At 46.3% G+C, this 21863-nt stretch overlaps 1 protein-coding gene across 2 annotated transcripts in view; it reads right to left on the bottom strand.

Annotated features, from left to right (window-relative positions):
* The window catches only part of Tiam2 (TIAM Rac1 associated GEF 2), a 106372-nt gene that overhangs the window by 17431 nt on the left and 67078 nt on the right, over positions 1-21863 (bottom strand). The window contains exon 1 of one of the 2 annotated variants that reach the window (XM_051164102.1): positions 21166-21244. The exons of the other annotated variant lie outside the window; for it this stretch is intronic. The gene's annotated coding sequence lies outside the window, so the exon portion shown is untranslated. Of the gene's footprint in view, positions 1-21165; positions 21245-21863 lie in introns of those variants that run through there. 2 annotated transcript variants of the gene reach the window in all.

Raw genomic sequence — 21863 nt, 5'->3', positions numbered from 1 at the left:
CTGCTTTCATTTGGACATGAGTCCTGGTTTACAGCAAGGTACAAGTTGAAGAAAGGATTAAGTTTACAACTGGACACACAGACTTCAAAAGCATTTACTTCAAGACAGTTCAAACAGCAAAAGCTTTCTCTGATCATACATATTTTCTACTTGTTTATTTTCAAATGTGAACACAGATCTTTCTGCTAATCCCTGTCAGAAGATGCATATAAAGTTCAGTAAGAAAACAGATGTGGAGGGCCTGGGCCTGGATCAGTTGGCAGAGCACTCTCCTGGGTTGTACAGATGTCCTGGGTTTGATCCCAAGCACCATGAGAGCCACCCAGCATGGTAGTGAGCATCTGTAATCCCAGCACTCAGGAGGCAAAGGCAGGGAAGTCAGAAGCTAACTCATCTTCAACTACAAAGCAAGTTTCAGGCCTACCTGAGTGACATCAGAACCCCCCTCCCTGCCACCCCACCATGGATCTGAAAGCTTCCAAATACAAGTTGGTTTTTTACATGTCTCATATTATGTTTACAACAATCAGATTTTATGACCTGTTATGGAAGCTCCAACACTGTTCCTCATATCCTAGTAGCCTAAAGCACATTGGGACATGCAACCAAAAGGTGGCAGCCTTCCTCTTCCAGGATATGAGGAACATGCAGAAATACAGCTAAGACATCCATACTCCTTCCTCCACCCCCCTCCTCACCACTGAACCCCAGCCTCACATTAGTTTTTATCTGGGAGCTTTCAAACACCCCGCCATTCTGAATCAGAATCCCTGAGGCCCCATCATAGGTGGTATTTTTGTTTCATTGGTTTGGCTTGGTTTTTGTTTTGTGAGACAAGGCCAAACTATGGAGGCCTGTCCATCCAGGAACTTGCTAAATAGACTGGGCTTCCTCCAGGCTTCCATCCATCTCCCTTCTCTACCTCCCAAGTGCTGAGATTGGGGAAAGGAAAGGGGAAGGGAAGGGGAAGGGAAGGGAAGGGAAGGGAAGGGAAGGGAAGGGAAGGGAAGGGACGCACACAGGCAGAATCACACCAAGACTATGGGCCTAGTTCTAGACCTAGCCTTCTACCAGCTACTAAAAAGCCCATGATAAAAAACAAAAACAAAAACAAAAACCAGGCTCTAGCCAGGTGTGGTGGCACATGCCTTTAATCCCAGCACAGGAGGCAGAGGCAGGTGGATCACTGTGAGTTCGAGGCCAGCCTGGTCTACAAAGCAAGTCCAGGACAGCGAAGGCTACACAGAGACACCCTGTCTCAGGAACAAAACAAAACAAAAAACAAAAAGAACAACAACAACAACAACAACAAAAATAGGCTCTAAAAATCACTCACTGAAATCTCTATTCTAGGATTTGCACTACAGATTCAGAAAATGCAGTTTCTGTAGTCCTGAAAACTAATAGTCTCAAGAGCTGCAGAACCTATATTAAGCTTGCATATACCACACAAAATAAGATCTGACAAAATGCACCATAAGTTAAATGGCATCTGGTGAGATTACAGCTTTGCCTTGCTGGGATGTCAAAAATCACACCTAACAATGCGGTGTTAAAATAACAAGATTTCAAAAATAAAATATCTTGCCATTTTGGAAAAAAAATCAGAATTCATTTTAAAAACACTTCTCATAGGATTGGCTTCCAAAAAGTGAATGTTATCCGGGTCATTTCAATGGCAAATTTCCTTGTCGAGACGCCGCAGTTTAGTGTTCAAGTGCTGCAGAGATGCCTTTTGCACACTTAACAGTTTAAGCCATTGTCTAAAGGTGGCTTTGAGGATCACAAGGAGGCAGGAGTCACTGAGTAGAAGAGTGTGAAAATGAATTCCAGGTCATTTCCTCTATACTTACTTCCCAATGATAATAAGCATCAAGCAGTTAAAGGTCACACAGTCTATGTGAATATGGCTAAGTCACCTAGGAGTAGTGACATGCCTGAGTCTTCTGCATCCTTTTTGATGAATAAACAGCAGGATTGCCTATCTGTTGGATGACTGTGCCTTTCACCATGTGGGTCCAGGAGAAGAGGGGACTTGGCATATTCTGAGTGCCCACACCACACCACACCACACTTGTGAGAGTCTCTCACTGAGCATGCCAGCATTTTGTCTTTAGCATGATCCACTCACTGATAGTTTGCAGATGGTGACAGGCTTGTCACAGCACTGGCCACTCATTCAGCACAGCATGGGGAGAGAGAGCCTGTTCTTCCTGCCACCTTTGCTTACCTAAGGGTTCTGGGCTCTCCTGCCTAGGGGCCATAGAAGGTTGTAGCCATCACTGCTTCAAGTGGTAAATGCAACGAATACCGTTGCATATACATCATTTAGGGTCCATTTGAGGGACAGCTGGGAAGTCTGTCAGGCTACCCGTGCCTCAGCCCTAAGAAGGCTGCTTTTAAAGCCGAAGACATGGTCACAAGTTAGGCCCACAAAGTAGGCATGTGAAGTCTCAGGTGCCCAAAAGTGTAGAGTAGACTGTGTGCAGAGCGGAAACTGCTGACCTGCTGAAGTAGGAAGCAACTGTTTTGGTTTTCAGTATATAGCAATCAGCAGTAATGGGCTCATGATGGGCCTTGGTGTTTTCAAGAGGAGAGAAAAATATTCTCTTTGCGAATTTCTAAAAAGAATAAGTGAAAACTTTCCCTACAAATGGTCTAAAATAGCAAAGTATGGACATGTCCCCCCGCATCCCAACTCCCCCCCCAAAAAAATGTTCCTTCAAGTTTTTGCTCAGCATGGTAGTACACACCCAAACACCTAACACTGGAGAGTCTTGAGAAAAAGGATTGTAACACCAAGGCAAGCCTGGACTACATAATGAGACTTTGCCTCAAAAAAAAAAAAAAAAAAAAAAAAAAAAAAAAAAAAAAAGAAAAAAAAAGAAAAAAGAAAAAAAAATCAATTTAAAATTGTCAGGCACCAAGTTTGATCCTTGAAAACAATTTCATCTTATTTACAGATAGAGCCTGACTCACTGAGGCACTCTGAATGCAGACAGATGCCTAGGCACGCTTCTTCTGGGTTTTCCTTCCATGTGTGGCTAAGGCACCTTCTGCTACCCATTGAAAGAGGCAATGTGTCTATTCTCAAGGAGCCCAAAAAGCCATTTGGGGGAATGTCACCAACACTGCCTATGGTGAGCAAGCACCTAACCTCAGATCCTCTTTGGAAAAAAGAAGGACAGGCTCTTGCTCAAACCAAGTTCTAAGTGACCCTACAATCCCCCAGTGCCAGGACAGCAAGACACGTTCCATCAGAGAAACCTGTGACGGTTTACAAAACACCCTCAGATCACACAACAGCTCTAGTATTGTTCCTACTTGGAGACATAACCCTGCCTGGATTTTTTCCTGTTTTCCTTGAGGGCTTCAGAACCTTAAAAAGAACTGCTAGAAGCTAAAATGCCTCATAGATTTCATAGCTACTGCACTTGGAGCTATGGCCTCATCTTGATGACTCAGTGTGCAACAGCGCCCCCATCCACAGCTCTAGGTAATACATGCTATTTTTGTCTGCATGGCTTGAGTTCAAAAACATTTTTAGCCTATAAAACAAGACTCAAACGTGCTGGATAACGAAGTAATAGTTCATAAGGAAGCACTGAAAGTGAAATGCCAGGGTCTGCCACTTTTAAATTTCCAGACCACAGGAAAAGCATTGGGGGTGGGTATCAGCATGGGATACAGCCACTATACTGACCCACCAGATGCTAGTCTGATGATGGGGTGACGGGGTCATATTGTAAGCATCTGGCAGAAATGAAGACATAAAGATAAGACACATAGTGCTCTCTATCTGACTATCAGACTGTTGAAACAATGGACCCCAAAGAATTGAGAATAGCCCCCAGGGACTTTGTAATGGGAGAAGAAAAGGGGTACCACCAGACAGAGGGGAGACTTGTCTCCCTGAAAGAGATCTCATAGTTCTAAGAGCCTGTCAGACCACCTAACTGGATGAGACTGAAACCTAGATGAGGGGTGGTCGGTTGGAAGAGGAGAAGCCACACCTTGACCAGGACTGCTCAGACATGCAAATCCTTTACCCTTTAAACTCTGACTTGGGGGGAGGGGAGGGACTGGAAGACAGACTTGAGGGGCTCCGTGGATCTCTTGTCTCCCTCCTCAAAATGGCTTCACTGAGGAAATTTCCTTCCTCTACTTCCCACTATTACTTTGGCTCTTCTCATTGGCTTGTCAAGGGCCGATTGGCCGGACCTGACTTGGCACACAGGTTATGCCCCGCCCCACCCCCTAGTCTGGTAACACAATATCACAAATGTGTGTTCACTTACACACCTCTGGCTGCCCCTTCTGTCTCTCCCTCCTACACTTGCCAGCTCTATCCTAGGCCACTGACCTAAACCAGAGTCCAACTTTGCATAAGGCCCTCAAAGCTTCTCAATGTTCTCAGCTCTCGGGAAGAAGAATGGGGCTGAGGAGACATCTACCTTTACAACGAATACTGCCATAATCCCAGGTCTGTTGGTGATGATTAACCTCAAGGATGCCCCAGCTTGGTCAGGTTTGCAGACAGGGTACAGTTAGTATGCTCTGTGTTCTCATTTAAAAAAAGAAAAAAGAAAAAAAGAAAAAAAAACACCTTTGTTCACTGTCTAGAAGCCATGAGGAGGCTGTGTTCCTGAGCAAGCTCAGGGCAACCATGGTGTCAGCTGTCACTTCTAGCAAATTAGTTAAGTCAGAGAAGTTCGCCTTGGGGGAAAAAGATGATTAAAAAGTACAAAGGACTTTCCCTCAACTCGCTCTGTGCTTCGTCACACTTGTCACTAACTTACAGAAAGAGCTAATATTACCACCATGACTGACAAAGTAGACCTGGAGCCTTGGGCTGACAGGAGACTGCCCCAGAAAGGGTGAGGGGCAGAAAGGAATAGACCCGGGCTGAGTCTGGAGGACTGCCTCCTAGACCCTAGACGGTGGCTCCTCAGTAACCAGGTCAGAGGCCTGAAGTACCTTCTGCAAGGCCCTCGGAGGCAGCTCGCCAGACTCAGCTAGATGGGGTTGAAACGGCCAGTGGTTATTTGTCACTGTTTGTCTTATAGTGATAACTGAGAAACTGCAGGCAAGCCTGTGCATGTAGCTCTGTTGGTAGAATGAATCACATAGCATGCAGGAAGCATGAAATTAACAGTCAAATAAATTATAACACAGAAATGCAATGTGAGTAGCAGCAGTTACCTGTGGTAAAAGGTGCTGATCTCTACTGACCAAAAGAGGAGAGGGCTTATTAGTAAGAGAAAGGGGTCTACGGTTTTTAAATTTTTTACATATATATACATTAATATGCATGAGTAGATTTTTATAAAATGGAATAATATGTGTGCATGTATATCTATGTGTATGTATATAATATGCAGTGGTTAACACTGCATTTCAAGTTATTTTAATTTTAATCTTTTGGCTTATCTGAATTTCCTCATTTTTATAGTAGTTGAATTTTTAATTTTTTTCTAAATAGAACCATTTCCTGTTATTCTACAAAAATGATTCAAAGTAAAAAAGGCTCCACAAGATGTTTGATTTGCAAAAGGAGTTTGCTGGGTGAGACTGATTCATCCCTCCCACACAGTGCCCAGGGTGAGGCCAGAAAGACAAGCTCAGAGCAAGGCGTCCACCCAAAGACTACAGAATCCTCTGCAAACAGCGGAGGAAGCAGCCAGGGACATGAGCATTACCATGTGACAGCAGATAAGTAAAGGTGATGCTACTGAGCCCCACATGGGGTGAGGAGGCATGGACTCTGCAGGAACTGAGGCCAGGGTGGGCGTGGGAGTGGGGTGGAGGGGCCTGAGACAGATCATATAGGTAGCTATGGCAGGAAAGAGATACAGGGACTCTCTTTGCCAAGACTGTGAGCACTAAGTATAGGGGAAAATGAGGCCATGGGCTTTATGCCAAGGAGAGGAGTCAATGGGACAGCAGATAGAAGCAGGGACACTCCCTGGATCTGGGCATGGCAGTCCTGATACAGTTCACCAGGCAGGCAGCTGATGGCTGCCACCTACATGCCCAGGACAGCAAGGTGGAGGCCTGTGTGCAACCTGAGCACTGATCCTTCCAGCCTCTCACCTTCTTTCCTCAAGTTTGCAGCCAGAAACCAAAGCAGCCTCTTCCTTAGGCTCTGGGCCGTGTGTCCTCAAGCAAATACCTTTTTCAAGGCTGGTGACGCACATGCACAGACTGTGGAGTTAAAGCTCTGGCAGGGCAGGCACCATCCATGTAATCTTACCCAACTTCTCCCTGACTCAGTTTCTACATATGTAAAGAGGAGATCACACACAACAGGTGGCTCAAAAGACTCAACAGGGGGAAATGTGTACAAATCATCCACTAAGTACAAAGGCCCAGGACAGGCTAGGGCTCCCTCAGTGCAAGTTACTGCCCAGTGAACTGTCTTTTTCTTTTATAATCTGTGTGCAGTGCACATACTCACACATGTAAAATTCATATGAGAGGTCAGAGGCCAACCCTGAGTATTGGTCCTCACCTTCCATCTTATTTGAGACATGGGTCTCTCGGTTTGGTTTTTGGTTTTGTTTTTTTTTCCTGCAGTTGCACACCTCCAGGTTAGCTGCTTCATAAGCATCCCGGAATCCTGCTTCCCGGAGTGCAGCTAGGAGCCATGGGATTAACAGGCATGTGGTTTCACATCTGGCTGGGGATTTGAACTCAGGTCTTCGGGCCTCCACAGCAAGTGCTTTTCCAGAGGGCAGAGTCTGATGGTTCAACTTCTTTTAGCTTCAAGAGTGTGGAAGGATAAATCTTCTCTGGTTGCCCCAAAGGGCAAGCCAAAACAGTCCAATCTCATCAGTAATTTTCCATGATGCTCCTCTCTGGGCACATGGAATTGTGACTAGGACATGGTGACCCACAGCATCTCAAACAGGAGTGGCAAGAGTCATGGGGGAAAACATGGAAGAGGCATGCTGAGGGCTGGGCAGGAATGCTGCAGCCGCAACAGGTACCAAAACAGGACAAGGGAAGTTTGGTCCAGAGCAAGAGACAAAACATGCAGCCACTTAAGAGGTAGAAAAAAAAATGGCCGCCTGGAGCAACTTGGGGACACGTCTGAGAAGGTAGACGAAGCTGAGATTGCACTTAGTGTGCCACACCCTGGAGCGTTAGAGAGGACAGCTGTGTGTCTCAAGGGAAGAGGCACCTCAGCCGTGTCCACATGGCTTTCCACCCCAGAGCCCAAGGCAGGCACCTTGCTCCTGGGACAGGAACAGCCCGGCAGCTCCTGGTAACAGGAGGAGAGCCAGGCTGCTTGTGTCCTTGCTGCCTGCCTTCTGCTTGGTTGCCTTATTTAACAGCAGTCTGGTCAGGATTCAGGAATGAAGAATATAAGATCCCTCTGCCAAGGATCTTTCAAGGGGTAAAGCAGCCTTTCGCCGTAGCCAAGCACCCCTTCCCCATACACCACCACTCCTCCTACAGAAGCTGCATGTGGTGGCCAGTCTAGCAGCTTGTACTGTGTCCCACCACCTCCATTTGTTCATGTAAAAAGAAAAAGATGTCTTCTCATATATATCATTAAACCTGTTCATCCAAAGAGAAGCATGAAACAAAAATGTTTCCTTGACTTCTGGGTGCAAAACACAACACCCATGTATGCAAGAGACTCCCATGATCCCACCGGAACAAGTAATTAAGAGAGGGCCACTGGACAAAGGCCAGCAAATCATGTCCTATGTTCAAATCCAGCCTGCTGCCTGTTGTTATCAATAGATGCTTACTGGAATCCAGGCAAGCGCATTCATCTCTGTTCTGTGTTGCCTGTGACTGCTCTCATATTATGAAACCGTTTGACTAGATCTGACGGCCCCAGACACTGGCCCTTTCCAGAGAAGGTTTCCAGTCACCTTTTAGACACACACACACACACACACACACACACACACACACACACACACACACACACACACACACGAGACTGAAGAGGTGGTTCACCTGTTAAGAGCACTGACCCCTCTTCCAGAGGACTTGGGTTCAAGTCCCAGCACCCACAGGATGGCTAACAACCATGTTTAACTCCAGTTCTAGGGATCCAATGCCCCTTTCTGGCTTCCATGGGCACTACATGAACATGATACACAGACACATGCAGGCAAGATATCCATACACATAAAATAAAAATAAATTTTTAAAAAATTATTTTGAATTAAAACTCAAGAACTGATAAAACTTTACCCTACTTTTTTGTTTTGTTTTGTCTTTTTGCTCTTGGTTTTATTTTTTGTTTTTTGTTTTGTTTTGTTTTTAGGTGTCACAATTCAGGCTGGCCTTCAACTGTCAATCATCTTGCCTTAGCCACTCAGGTACTGGAATTACAGAAATGCACCACCACGCCCCACACAATTATACATTTTAAAGCCCCATATGCATTGTCTGACTGAAGACTACACATAGCATCTTAACTCATCTAAACAACAAAGCACATGCATCCCACTGTCTTGACATGGAGATGCCATGTTGTAATCTACAAAGTTCATGCCCAGGAACCATATGATTAAAGGATTTCTGTTTTGTTTTGTTTTGTTTTTATCACAAATAAAGATCATTGTTTTCAACACAGTTACAATTCTGTGTTGGGCCACGTTCATAACTAGCCTTAGCTGTATGAAACCCATGGGTCGTGAGTCAAGCAAGCCAACTACAAAGCCATTTATGCAAAATACTTTCAACTACTTCTAAGATAAAACAAAAAAAAAAGTTAGCTGTTTCTGTGGCTCAGCTCCAGCTCAGGCAAACAGTGCTGAGCTCTCTTAGGGAGTTTATTCTGTCTGTTGTGTTACTTTCAGATGCTCCTTCTCTACCCGGGTCTTGGGCCTTACTTGGCCATCTGTGTGTGACTGCCTTACACCATTTAACTTTCATTCTACATATGCACACCTAATGAAAGAAGTCCCCGAACCAGTGTTGTCTGTTTTGGGAGAAAGCACCCTGAGATGACTTGTCTTTCAAGTCTACCTTCCAATTCTTTTCCCATCGAGGGGTGTTTACCTGAGGCCATGGCTCCCTTTTCGTTTTCTCCCTTCGGTTTTCTCTCACAGCCTACTTTTGTTCTGGTAATCACACAAAAGAGTTAAAATGTGTTCATAAGCACCTTTTTTAGTGGCTAGTGTTTTCACTAACAGTTTGAGTCTTGGGAATTTGCACGTTGTCTGCTGGTCCTCTGCACCAAGCCCAGAGGCTCTGACAGTTCTTACTCATCACCCTTTGGAGGGAAGGCCTGTCAATATTAAGTCTGAAAGTGTCCTTTCACCTAGTAGTGGTTAGACACGAGAGCATGCCAAAGATCATCGCTGTCATTTATTTGAAGAGAAAATGGGCCACTAACACCAGCTGTAACCACTCCCCCTAACCCCCAACTCAAAGCAATCCTCCTGAGGGATTATAGATATGAGCCTCCATGCCTTAGGGTTTAACTGATGTGAAGAGATGCCATGACTATGGCAACTCTTTTTTTTTTTTTTTTTTGGTTTTTCAAGACAGGGTTTCTCTGTGTGGCCTTGGCTGTCCTAGACTCACTTTGTAGACCAGGCTGGCCCCAAACTCACAGTGATCTGCCTGCCTCTGCCTCTTATAAAGGAGAACATTTAACTGGAGCTGGCTCACGGCTCAGAAGTTTAGTCCATTATCATCACGGCAGCACACAGACAGACACGGTGCTGGAGAAGAAACCAAGAGTTCTACATCTGGATTGGGGGGCAGGGCGGGGGGGCAATAGGAAGGGAGTGTGAGCCACTGGGCCTGGCTTGAACTTCTGAAACCTCAAAGCCCACCCCCAATGACACACTTCCTCCAATAATGCCACACCCATTCCAACAAGGCCACAATCCTAATTTTTTCAAATAATGCCACCCTCTGTGAGCCTGTGGAGGTCATTTTCATTCAAACCCCCACAATGCCCATCTTTAAATTCTTCCCAGTCCAGAAATTTAACAAATCCTCTTTTTTTTTTTTTAGCCACCAACGTTCTGTGCAGATAACATGTAGAAATAGGTCTAAGCATGCCAGTGACAGAGACCAGGAACAGGGAGAGCCAAACACTGGATTTAACATGCTCTCATCAGCCCTGTCCAGCTGCTACCCAGCTACCTTAGCCCAGACTGAGTCCTGCGTCCCTGTTTCTAATGCCCGCCAAGAAACTGCTTTGCTCTAGGTCTGACTCCAGCAGGTTCTAGCTTGTCTGACCTAGAAAGGTAAGGAGGGTCCTGACTCTCAGCTATCCATCATCCCTCCATATTGAGAAGGCTCTCAGAGACTCAAACCAGCAACTGGAAAAATGCCTGTTCTGATTCCTTAGTAATACTTCCGGGGCCCCTAACATCAGCTTCTAGATTGTTACTGTCCCCTTCTAGCCATTGCAATTGACTTCATGGAGCAGGAAGCTTGGGTTTCCACATCCACACATACTGCTTCTGTCAGTGGGAGTATGGGTATATGCTGCAGTGGCGTAGACTAATCTGATCTTATCTGCCCTTCTTTGCTTAAGCTGGAACCCTACCACTCAACAAGAGCCATGGATTAGCTAGTACCACTGGCAACATAAAGATACCATGTGGTGAATTTACCCCTAGAAATACTCATAGCAGGTGGCACAGCAGACCCCCCTCCACCCCGCCACAAACACACACACATAGAGGACACCTACCACAGGGGTCACTCCTCTTGCAGTGCCCTGGCTGTGCAATGGTTCTACCTTCCCCACTCCCAAGGTGGGGGGAGAGCAATAAAGCAGACGTGCTGTGGGGGGTTCCTTGATGAAGATGCAACCCTTTGGCGATGGGTGTTTAGGTTATTTTGGATTCCGATCTATCTGTGGGTTCTTCGGTTTCATGTGAGTGTGATTCCACATGGAGAGAGCACACATGGGAAGTCCAACAGTTCACAAGAGCATAATCAGACAGAAGTCAGAGTGACAGAGAGAACAGCAGTTGCTGATGGAAATCGTGGATCTGCCAACAGCAGAGCCTCCACCACAGGCAGATGCTTGTTTCCCAGAGTGGACACTTGGCTTCTGGTGCACTGTCTGACCAGCCATGCAAAGAGCTGGTTTAATTTTGTTTTCCCCTAAATATTAAATACTTCTGTGTCTCCAAATATATATATATATATATATATATATATATATATTTTTTTTTTTTTTACAAAGGCAGTATGACTTATATTTAGTGTCATTATAGACTTTAAGACAGCAACCTTATTGCTGCTCAGATGAAAACACCTGTACGAGTAGTTAACAATCCAGGACTTGCAAGCTTTCTTACAGGAGATTTCAAATTATTTGACAATTGCTGAAAGCTTCATTCTAGATCTATGAAATAGACTCTTTCAGACACTTATTAAAAATGAAAGAAACCAAAAAGTTGCTTATGAAACCTAATAAACTTTGACGTTAAAGTTAGATTTCCTGTACCTAGATTTCCAGCACCATGCTCTGTTTGTCATCACACAGCTGCAAATTTTACATGTGCTGTCTAAGCTCATGTTTACCCCTTAGTGCTATGATCCTTGCTGGACAGAATGGCATCATGGGATCCCTTTATAATCTGGCAGAAACAGCCTCAATGTTGTCTTTCTCAATGACCAACTGCCTGCTAAAAGAGGCTGTGATAAAAATTGGATAGGTTCAGTGAGGTGTTGTGTTTGCAGTCCTAGCAGGGCTGGGAACTCAGCTCAGTTGGCAACGTGCTTAGGTAACAAGCAAAAACTCCTGGGTTCAGTCCTCTGTATAACATACACCCAGCATGGTGGTACACTCCTATAATTCCAGCACGCATCTGCAGTGCACTCAGGAAGTGCAGGCAGGAGGATCACCCTCAGTTATGCAGTGAGTTCAAGGCCAGCCTGGGATATATATGACTGTCTCAAAACAAACAAACAAACAAACAAACAACAAAGCTCATAGCATACACATAGAGATAATACCACTCATCTTGCTCAAGGCCCCTTGCAGTTTATGGCATTTGAATACACATGATTAGTTTAACTTCCCATCTCAGCAGTGAGCCTGTGGGGGGAAGGGGGACAGAGTGCTTGTCCCAAAGCCCACTGAAGAGCATGCGCAGGCCCTGGCACTCCTGGCCCATCTGCCTTTCTACTTCACACAGCAGCAGATTAAGAGCCCTCCATCTAATGTACTTCCCAATTAGTTGCAATGGAAGGTAAGCACCTCCTGCCCCTGCTCCAGTCCATCTTGTAGATCCACTTTCCAAGGGGCATGCTAAAACGTACTTCCAGGGACAAGCTTGGGCATGGGACAAGCCAAAGGGACAGAAATGCTCACCCATAGACACAGGGCACAACAGTTACTATGCTCGGCCTGTTTGTAAATGTTCTTTATAAGAGAGTAAGCCGGCCAGGCAGGAAGCCTACAGGCTCTGGTTTGGCGGTATAAGGGAGCCCTTTTTATTGCCAGATCTGCTGCAGACTAACCGTGAATTCTAAACGTCTAGGTTATCTGCATGTTGCCATCTAATATCTTGTGCTCCCACTTAGAAAGAAAGCCATTACAGAGCGTTAGCATGTGGAGGGGGTGACCAAGACTGATGGGTGCTGCATGACCCCCCATCATAGAGGCCAGGAAGCCATCAATTCCTCCCTCAGGCGGGGTCCTGTGCTAACACTTACAGAAACTGTGCTCGCTTCCAGTGTGTGTCCTTCCTCTAGGTTTCATGGATTGAGCACATAGCCCAGTCACTCAAGAAGACCAGGACAGAGCCAAGGAGACAGGACCAGAGGTGGACTGAAGCCAAACACCCCCCTACACACACACACACACACACACACACACACACACACACACACACACTTCCAGAGATCCTGACTTGCACTACTTGCAGTACATAAAAATAAAACTTGGAATCTGGTTTCAAAAGCAAGCTTTGAGAAGAAAAGTCCTACGCAGGTAGCACATTAAGTTGCTGGTTATTCTTGTGGTGCCCTTAATTAGGCTTGCTGTGTGCTTGGGTTCCTCATCTCCAGTGGGCACACATACAACCTGGTGACACTTTAATTGTGATTTTAGTAACATTTTAACTTTTTGCTGCATTTAGGAAAGACAGTAGCTTCCCCCCACCACCGCGCCCCCCCGCCCTCTGGCAAGCACATGAGGAGCAGTGTATGGCTCATATGCAGCTAGGCTTTCCACAAACCAACCTCCACATCCTGGCACTGACCACAGGAGTAAAAGTGAGATGCAAACTTTAAACTAGTCCTGTCACTACTGTCAACAAATACCTCTGTCATTTCAAGCACTATTTCCTTGGGTTGAGAAGAACACCAGTGGGGGGAGTGGCAAACAGTAAAGACAAGGACAGACAAGCAAGGAACCCAAGCTGTAATGACAACATGGTAACTGAAGGCTAACTGACTTAGACTGTCTTCAACCTCACCTTGCATCATGGCCGAATAACCAGAGTTTCCGTCTTGGTAAGTCATTGCTGAAAGAATCATGTTTGAGTCGTCAGTCCTCAAACAAGTGGACAGAGTCAGCGGCTTCTCTCCTGACTGCCAAGGGACAGCCAGGCCAAGGTAGTGGCCAGTTTCCTCTCAGTCCTTGACTCTGTGACAGAACAGGCTGGGAGGGAGATGGCTCACACCCATCCCAAGCCAGCCGCAAGCAGGCGGCAGGACACGCTTAGCCCTGCAGTACATAAGTAGCTCACTGTGACATCTCCAGCCTGTGCAGCCACCAGCCCAGAAGCTCCCAGGCAAATGTCAGCGATTACTCAGTGCAAGGTGGATTCTGACAGAACTTAGGTGGCAACAGAGGATTGGAGACTGACAGGGGAGTGAGTCAGGGGAGGAGGCTGGCCTGCAGCTCAACAAGCAGTAGAAGGGAGAAGGAGGTGGGGGCAAGAAGCACGTGGATTTAAAGGATAAAATAAGCCTGAAAAAAACAAAACAAAACAAAAAAACCTTGCATGGTGTGCCTTTGTGTGTATATGTATGTGTGTCCATGATTGTAGGAGGGCATGTGGATGCACAGAAGAACATGTGTGTGGAGGCTAGAGGCCAATCTGGGATGTCTTTCTCGGTTGCTTTCTGTCTTATTTTCTTTTAGACAGGGTCTCTCATGAAACCTGGAGCTCACCAGTGTGGTTAGGACGGCTGCCTAGCTGGCTAATGTGCTTCAGGGACCCGCCAGTCTCTGCCTCCCCAGCACGGGGATTCCATCAACACATGAACATGCTCAATTTTTTACCCTGCTGGGGACCCGAACTCAGGTCCTCATGCTTGCTCAGCAAGCACTTTACCCATTGAACCAGCCTCCAAGGATACCTTTAAAATCTGGTGCTGGAGAGATGGCTCAGTGGTTACGAGCACTGGCTGCTCTTCCAGAGGTCCCGAGTTCGATTCTTGACAACCACGTGGTGGCTCCCAACCTCTTCTGGCATGCAGGCATACATGCAGACAGAGCATGCATACGTAAAATACAAAAAGTTTTTAAAATCTGCAGTTTTCTCCTGTCCACCCATATTAGTAACATAGCTATGTTCTTGGGTCCTTGTGCTACACATTAGAAACAGTGGGAAACCGATTTTTCAAAATAAAAACAGCCACTCTCAACCCTCAGCAGTCAGGAGCTGGCACCCAAGAAGACTACTACTGAAGGCAAAAACCACATTGTGTGCCTGTGAGCAGAGCTCCTGAGTAGAGATCCTCATCTGCCTCTCCCACCTCGAGCCACTAGAGCCCCTGACAGTGACAGGTGAGTCTGCGTAGAGCTGGATGCTACAGGAAATGACAAAATGACTCAGAGCGATGGTGCAAGAATTTTTTTTTTAAGTATAAGCAGCATCATGGGACTCAGGCATCATTAAAAGGTGACGATGCGCTCTGAACAATGGAAGACACAAAAGCTGCACTGAAGTGGGAGTGCACCTTCATTCAGCGTGCACAGTGAACTTTGCATCTGATGAGCCGCCCAGAAGCAGGAGCGTGGAAATAAGGCATTGAGATGACTATGTGGACCAACTAACAACGGTTAATATCTGGGCAGGCCTCCGCGGAGCGACTTGTAATGAACAGATCCCATGATGCCACATCCTCCTCACTCTTGGTAAATACTCAAGGTTAGATAACATTCAAGGCACCCAAACAGCAGCCAGCCCAAATTAGACCATAACTGTGCTATTATTCCTTGAGAAGAAAAGGAATAAGAAACAGACGCAGACTGCTCTGCTGTGAGGGAGCACGGCATGAGGCTCTGCTCACAGCAGCCTTAGGAGACCACCACCTAAGCACCCCTGCACTGAGTGGATAACCACCCACCCCACCCCCAGCCTACCAGAGGGTTGTTTATCTCAGCAGCAAGGCCTATAAATTTCAGTTGAGGATCAGTATTTCTAATCTTACTCTTCCCGGATTCACTCCCCTCCCCTCCAGTCACTACAGAAAATAAAACTTTGGCAATGCCAAAACATCATCGCACAATGATGCCAGTAGCATTCAGTAATCTGCCAATGCCACATGGACCATCAGTATAATGTATTCTGGTCTCAACCTAATAATTTATTTGCCATCTGGGAGGCGTATTATTTAACCCTCTCTTTGTCTTTTAGCACATGAAAAAAAGAGCATATGTAAAACATTAATAGCTGGTTCCACCTGGCCTTGCAGACTAGAAAACAAAAACTAAGCTCAAAATGCTACTAGGAGGGAGGAGAGATGGCTCAGTGGGCAAAACACTTGACGTGAGAAGGCAAGGACTTGAATTCAGACCCTCTGCACCCAGTTTTAAAGCCAGGTGTTGTAAGATGCACGTACAATACAAGCATTGAAAATCTGGGCCAGGCAGATCCCTGGAGCTTTCTGGTCACTCAGCCTATCCAAAGAGCTATGTTCCATATTCAGTGAGGGACCCCCATCTCAAAAATAAATAAATAAGTAAATAAATAAATAAATAAATAAATAAATAAATAAATAAATAAGGTCAACAGTCAAAGGGGAAGACATCCAAAGTTGATTTCTGGCCTCCACACACATGTCAACATGTTCTTTTGTACATATGCAATAAAAGGTACATACGAACAGAACCACATGATTTAAACAAACGTGACACTTTTCCTATCATGAGTATTTGATATAATCCTGCAATGTCAGTGATGTGACATCACTATCAAGGCTAATAATTCAAACACTCAATGTCGGGGCTATAAACTAAGAGTGATCCCTGCCACACACCCCAGAATGCTATACAACTTGAAATACAGGCATGTGAGCAATTTTCTAGACATGTCTAGAACTTTCATCCCACTAACAAAGATCTGCTCTAAATACTTTCTTAAACAAACTGTCCTGACTTTCACTCACCATGACCTTAAAAACCTCCACACATCTTAGAGTAGTGGTTCTCAACTTTTGGGTCATGACCCCTACAAGGGTGGCATATCAGATATTTGCCTTATGACTCATAACAGTTATGAAGCAGCAACAAAACTAATTTTATGGTTGAGGGTCACCACAACACAAGGTGAGGGTCACAGCATTAGGAAGGTTGAAAGCCACTGCCTTAGAGGTTAACTTCAGTAAAGGCTGCGATGCACCACAGATACCAAAGCTGAGATTGAGTCAGGCTCTTCTGAGATTTGGCTTTCTTTTAAGCAGCTCTCTACGAAGATGAGAAGGGGCAAGGTCAGGCAAAGGACTACCCGAGATCACACATTTGGGCAGAACGATGGGCAGAGAGACGTGTGAGCACTCTCAGACCAATGCAGAAGTCTGGCAACTTAGCCAAGGACAAAGAAAGCCATCATCAGGCCAGGACATGGGGCAAAAGCCACCCACACTCCTGCCATATCCACCCTACCTCCAGTCCTGGCAAGAAGGCTCAAGACCCTGCAAGTAGAGTTCAGGACTGAGGGAAGGGTTTGACCTGAGAAATTCAAATTCTGTACTTTTCTGTCCCAAAGTGAAATTATCCTGAGGCCTCCGTAGCTATTTACCTCTAGCCAGGGGGGTCAAAAAAAGGAAGAACAGACACATAAGTATGGAGGATGAAAGAGAGAGGAAGGACCAGGAAGTTCACCGTTCGGCCCCATCTTGACTGTCCTGCAGGTGTGACAACGTGGAAAATGGGGGACAAGCAGTGCAGCCCGCATGCCCCATTCCACCACCTATGTTGAACTGCTGCTCTGATTTTAACTCTTTGTCCCCGGGGTGGGTGGGGGGAGGATTAGCATGTCCCTCTTAGGCTCTCCTCTCAGACAGGATGAGAACGCAATCACAGCTCCTGCTGTATCAAGGCAGAGAACAAGAAGCCGCCTGAACTGCAAGTCAACGTGACCAGATGGAGGGTGCCCTTTGGGGAAGCATCTCTGCCTCTGCCCGGTCAGGGTCACATCCTTGCATGGCTTCAGCTCTGGGGCGTCTCCAAGTCACTTTCCTGTTAGTCATCGCCCCAGCAGTGGGGAGAGGGCATGTAATTATCCCTTCAGTACTTGGGTGCCTGACAGCCACTTAATTTCAGAGCCAAGGCTCCACCTGACAAGCCCTGCCCCCCCCCAGCCCTGCCCTCTGGGGTGATTCACCCCGCCACGTAGCATCTTTGTGGGTTCACTTTTGTCCTTCCTCTTCAATTTATAGTTCCGAAGCTGACTTTGAGTAACAACTTGTGGGGTCTCTCTCTCTCTCTCTCTCTCTCTCTCTCTTTCTCTCTCTCTCTCTCTCTCTCTCTCTCTCTCTCTCTCTCTCTCTCTCTCTCTCTCTTCCAGAAAAAAATAGAATGTAAAGGAAAATGCAGACAAGAATAAGAAAGGGGAGGCACAGGGAAGCAGGAAGCACAGTGCTGGGGTCCTAAGCAAAGGACAGAGGGGCATCTGAGACGACCAACCTGTTCCCAAAGAACAACAGAACCGGAAGACGGAAAGGGAGAGAAGCCAGGGAAGAAAGGACTGCCATGACCCCTCCCAACCTCACTGTGTGAGGTGCTGCCATCACTGTCCCTGTAAAAACCGTTAAGAACAGGGAGACCCATGGGGAGCTTGCAGGCTTACCTTTTCTGTCAGGTCATGTTCTACAACGGTGGTTCTCAACTTTCCTCATGTTGTGGTGACTCCTCCCCCCCCCCCCCCACAACCATAAAAGTTTTTGCTGCTACTTCACAACTGTAATTTTGCTACCGTTATGATTCATAACGTCAATATCTGTGTTTTCTCGTGACCTTAGGTGATCCCTGTGAAAGGGCTGTTTGAACCCACAAAGGGGTCGGGAGCCACAGGTTGAGAACCAACCATTGTTCTAGAACCACTGCCTTTCCCGGGGCTCTATGGCTAAACAGCCACATATTCTAATAACATGGAAGACTACACGCTTTGTACCAAACTGCATGTAAACTCACAGCCTTGGGGCCACATGCAACCCCATGTCTCACTCAGTGAGTGATGTCATGTTTGGGGCTTCGCAGACAGCTGACTACCCATCACATGACACTTAATTTCTGGGCATCCCAGCCCCAGCTTGCTCATAGTTCAGCCTGCGATAACAGCCTCTGGTGACATTTCAGGTTTCTTCTGTCCTGACATACAACTTCATCAGGGCAAGTCAGCCACGGTGACAGGGCTGAGGATGGCTGCAAAAAGTAGTGAGGAAGGTCATGGGTGGCAGGACTTGCGTCCAATTCCCTCCCTTCAGACTCAGCTGCATTTCTTGCCTGAGATGAGTCCTAGCTGCCCCGCGATGCTTTCAGAACAGCTGTACACACACATCTGCACCTCTGGCATCTTGGGGCCTCTCTACAGCTCAAGCCCACTTCTGACTCGCTTTGGGCCCTTCCCATAGGGAGGGGAAAAGGATGATGCCTTTCATTCTGCAGAGCTTAAATGAACCTTGGCAGGACAGGGCCTAGGGGTAGCCTCTGCAGGCCATATCCCATTGGCCACATATCAGCCCTAATGGCCCAGGACAGACCCAGAAGAGATGAGCTCTAATGGCCTGCAGACAGGAACGTGGGCGCAGGGGAACAGATATTGAACTATCAAGAGATCATAGGCTCTTTTTCAGGCTTGAGTGAAAAACCCCAGCAAAGTTGCCCCTAGCGAGCCCAGCAGACCCACCATTGGGTCTCCTCCCCAAGGGAGGGCTCTGTCAAGGTGACAGAGTGCTGCACTAGAGAGCCAGGTACAGATTTTCAGCAACCTGCTTCTTCTCTGGCTTGTAGTCAGCCCACCTCTTATCCAAGAGGACAGGTCCATGAGGCTGGCCAGCGGTGTGTCTGTCTGGCCTGGGTGAGCAGGCACTCACAGCCTCCCCTTTTGAGGAAGGACGCGGACCAAGTGCACCCCTTTCCTACTCAGGCATTTCAGCCAATTTATGACGACACACCTGAGAAATTTGTACTACACTGATTATGTCTTCTCTTTATGGAGCCAAGCGACAGCCAAGAGAGCCCAATCTCTGAGGTCCCTGGTGTCTGATTCTTTTTGTTTTGTTTTGTTTTGTTTAATCCCTGAGGGCAGCTAGGGAGAGTTAGACAACTGACACTAACTCCAAGAAGTAGGCAGCTAAGATGTTTAATTGATGCACACGTATTAGTTTCAGTAACATTTCATTAGGGCAGTCATATATTTGTATGTAAACTCTTATTTGGCATTGAGTCTCCCAGTACCCCATCTCCACCCCCACCACCATGATAAAGAGGTCAAAACTTGAGTAGAATATGCACTTGCAGACCTGTCAGGGGACGTACCCATCGTAATCACCTAAAAGCTGCGTAACTTCACCCAGGTCACTGATCAATCCTGGTACAACAGGAGACAAACCCAGCCTCCTAATGTAGTCAAGATTTATTTTTTTTTGGTACACAACTGCCTGCAAGAAAGTGGCTGGCTGAAGTAAAGGCATCCCAGGAGATGCTGGCTGTGGCAGAATACCATGCCGGAGTCATCTTTCAGGAACATTTGCCTTGAAGATACCATCTCCCTGCTCATTCAAATACGAATTAGCTCAGCCAACTTGCATTTAAAAATAGAGACGTTTGACTTTAAGAAAAGGGCATGAATACATCAATCTGCCAAAGACAGGTATGGAGACAGACTACTGTTTGTAAATAAAGGATGCTTAGGTTAACGTTCTGGCAAAACATCTTATAACCCAAAAGGTCCTGAGGTAATGCTGGAAACCCAAACATGTGCTCTTAAGGAATGCTGGGAAACAAGTCCGTGTTCCCCGAAAATCTTTTCCTCCAGCGTCAGCTTCTTTGATACGCAAGCTCTTAAAAGGCAACCCTTGTGGAAAACTTAAAAGGTTAAGCAAAATGAGTAGGCAGGAGTCAAATTATTAAACACAAGTTTATGTTCCCCTGGTTACCGGGAGGCACACTGTCGGTACGGATTCTTTTCTTCTGCCTTGAACACACAACAGGGCCAAAACACATCTTTAAAATGATCAAATTGCAGAGAACACAACACCCGGCCACTGTACATCTCGATTCCCAATGCTCTCTCTGTTCTAGCAACACGACGCCCACAAACTGCAGAAATAATCACTGCAACAGCTACACTAGGTGATTACATAAAGTTTTTTTTTCCTGCAAAAAGAAAAAAATCTAGAAAATCAACTGAGGAGGAAGAACTACACCAAAAACTCTACTCACTTTATAGAAAACAGGTCTCCTTCCCCACCCCACCCCGCACCCAGGTATTTATTTCACAGCTTAAAGCTCAATACAAGCATGGGTTAGGCTCCAAGGAAATTGTTCAAACATAAAATTATTTGCAACAATCAAATTCTCTCTCTCACTTTTAAATATAGTATACCGAGCAAACGTTTGCTTTCTGCACAGGTCTTTCTGATGTCTTCTATTTCAAACTGACAAAACAGTTTTAAGAGATCAACTGCCAGACCTCGGAAGGAGAAAGGCGAAGTCGGCAGTACCATAGAACCAGCACACAAAGTTTCTCTTCTTGCCTATAAATACACAGCACTTCAAGACTGCTCTCAGGACCGCTTCCAGAGAGACCCGAACCCGCCATCCACACAACAACCTTTAGACCTTTTTAGAGTCAAGTCAACTTTTAGTCCTGAAAGACAACGTGCAAATGTGCCTGCACTTGGATCTAGATCCACACCCGGGAATCCCAAGCCTGCGTTTACTTACATGCTTGCACATAAAAAGGAGAGAGTCAAAGGTACCTGTTCCTTCTCAGTGCTGGGGAAGGACGCAGTCTATAGCCCTCTGCTGCAGGAGTATGTGGAAGGCAGGCATCCCCAGGCAATGAAATGGAAAGAGAGAAAAAAAAAAAAAAAAAAAAAACCAAACTGTTCCTCCCTGTCACATCCACAAGGACGTCCTAGCGCCACCACGCTTTCTCTGCTGCCTGGAGAAGGTGCACCCCCTTCCACTAGAATCCTACCCCAAACTGTGAGCCTGCCTGCTCTGGAGAGGCACCAGGAGGTTACAACAGATGCAGGGACGACAGATCCACCAAGTGCCATATGTCCACTGCCAGTCCCCAATATTCAGTACACAGTGGCTTGTCCGTAGGGGAACTGCTTAACACACCTTGAGCCCCCCTCCCGACTCGAACCCCCCCCAAAACTCCTTCAACTCCCTCACCCAAAGAAAAAAATTATTTATTCATTTCAATCCCCCCACCTCCAATCATAATAGCATATGCCAACTGCTAACAATGCTGGAGAGAAAAAACTCCCCTATAGGAGAAGCTGACAGGGTCACACAAAGAGCTGTGACAGTAATAGGCACCCTTAAAGAGAGACAAGGCAATCAATTATGAACCATTTGCAGAAATTGTGGGGCTGTCAAAAGCCGTGGTTACAGCTGTGTTTCATCAAGCCAGGCTGTGTGTGATTTTCAGTGGAAATTATTCCTT

This window comes from Acomys russatus, chromosome 21 (assembly GCF_903995435.1).
Source record: "Acomys russatus chromosome 21, mAcoRus1.1, whole genome shotgun sequence".
NCBI lineage: Eukaryota > Metazoa > Chordata > Mammalia > Rodentia > Muridae > Acomys > Acomys russatus.
The sequence above is the reverse complement of the archived record's forward strand: the minus strand, read 5'-3'. Positions and strand labels throughout refer to the sequence as shown.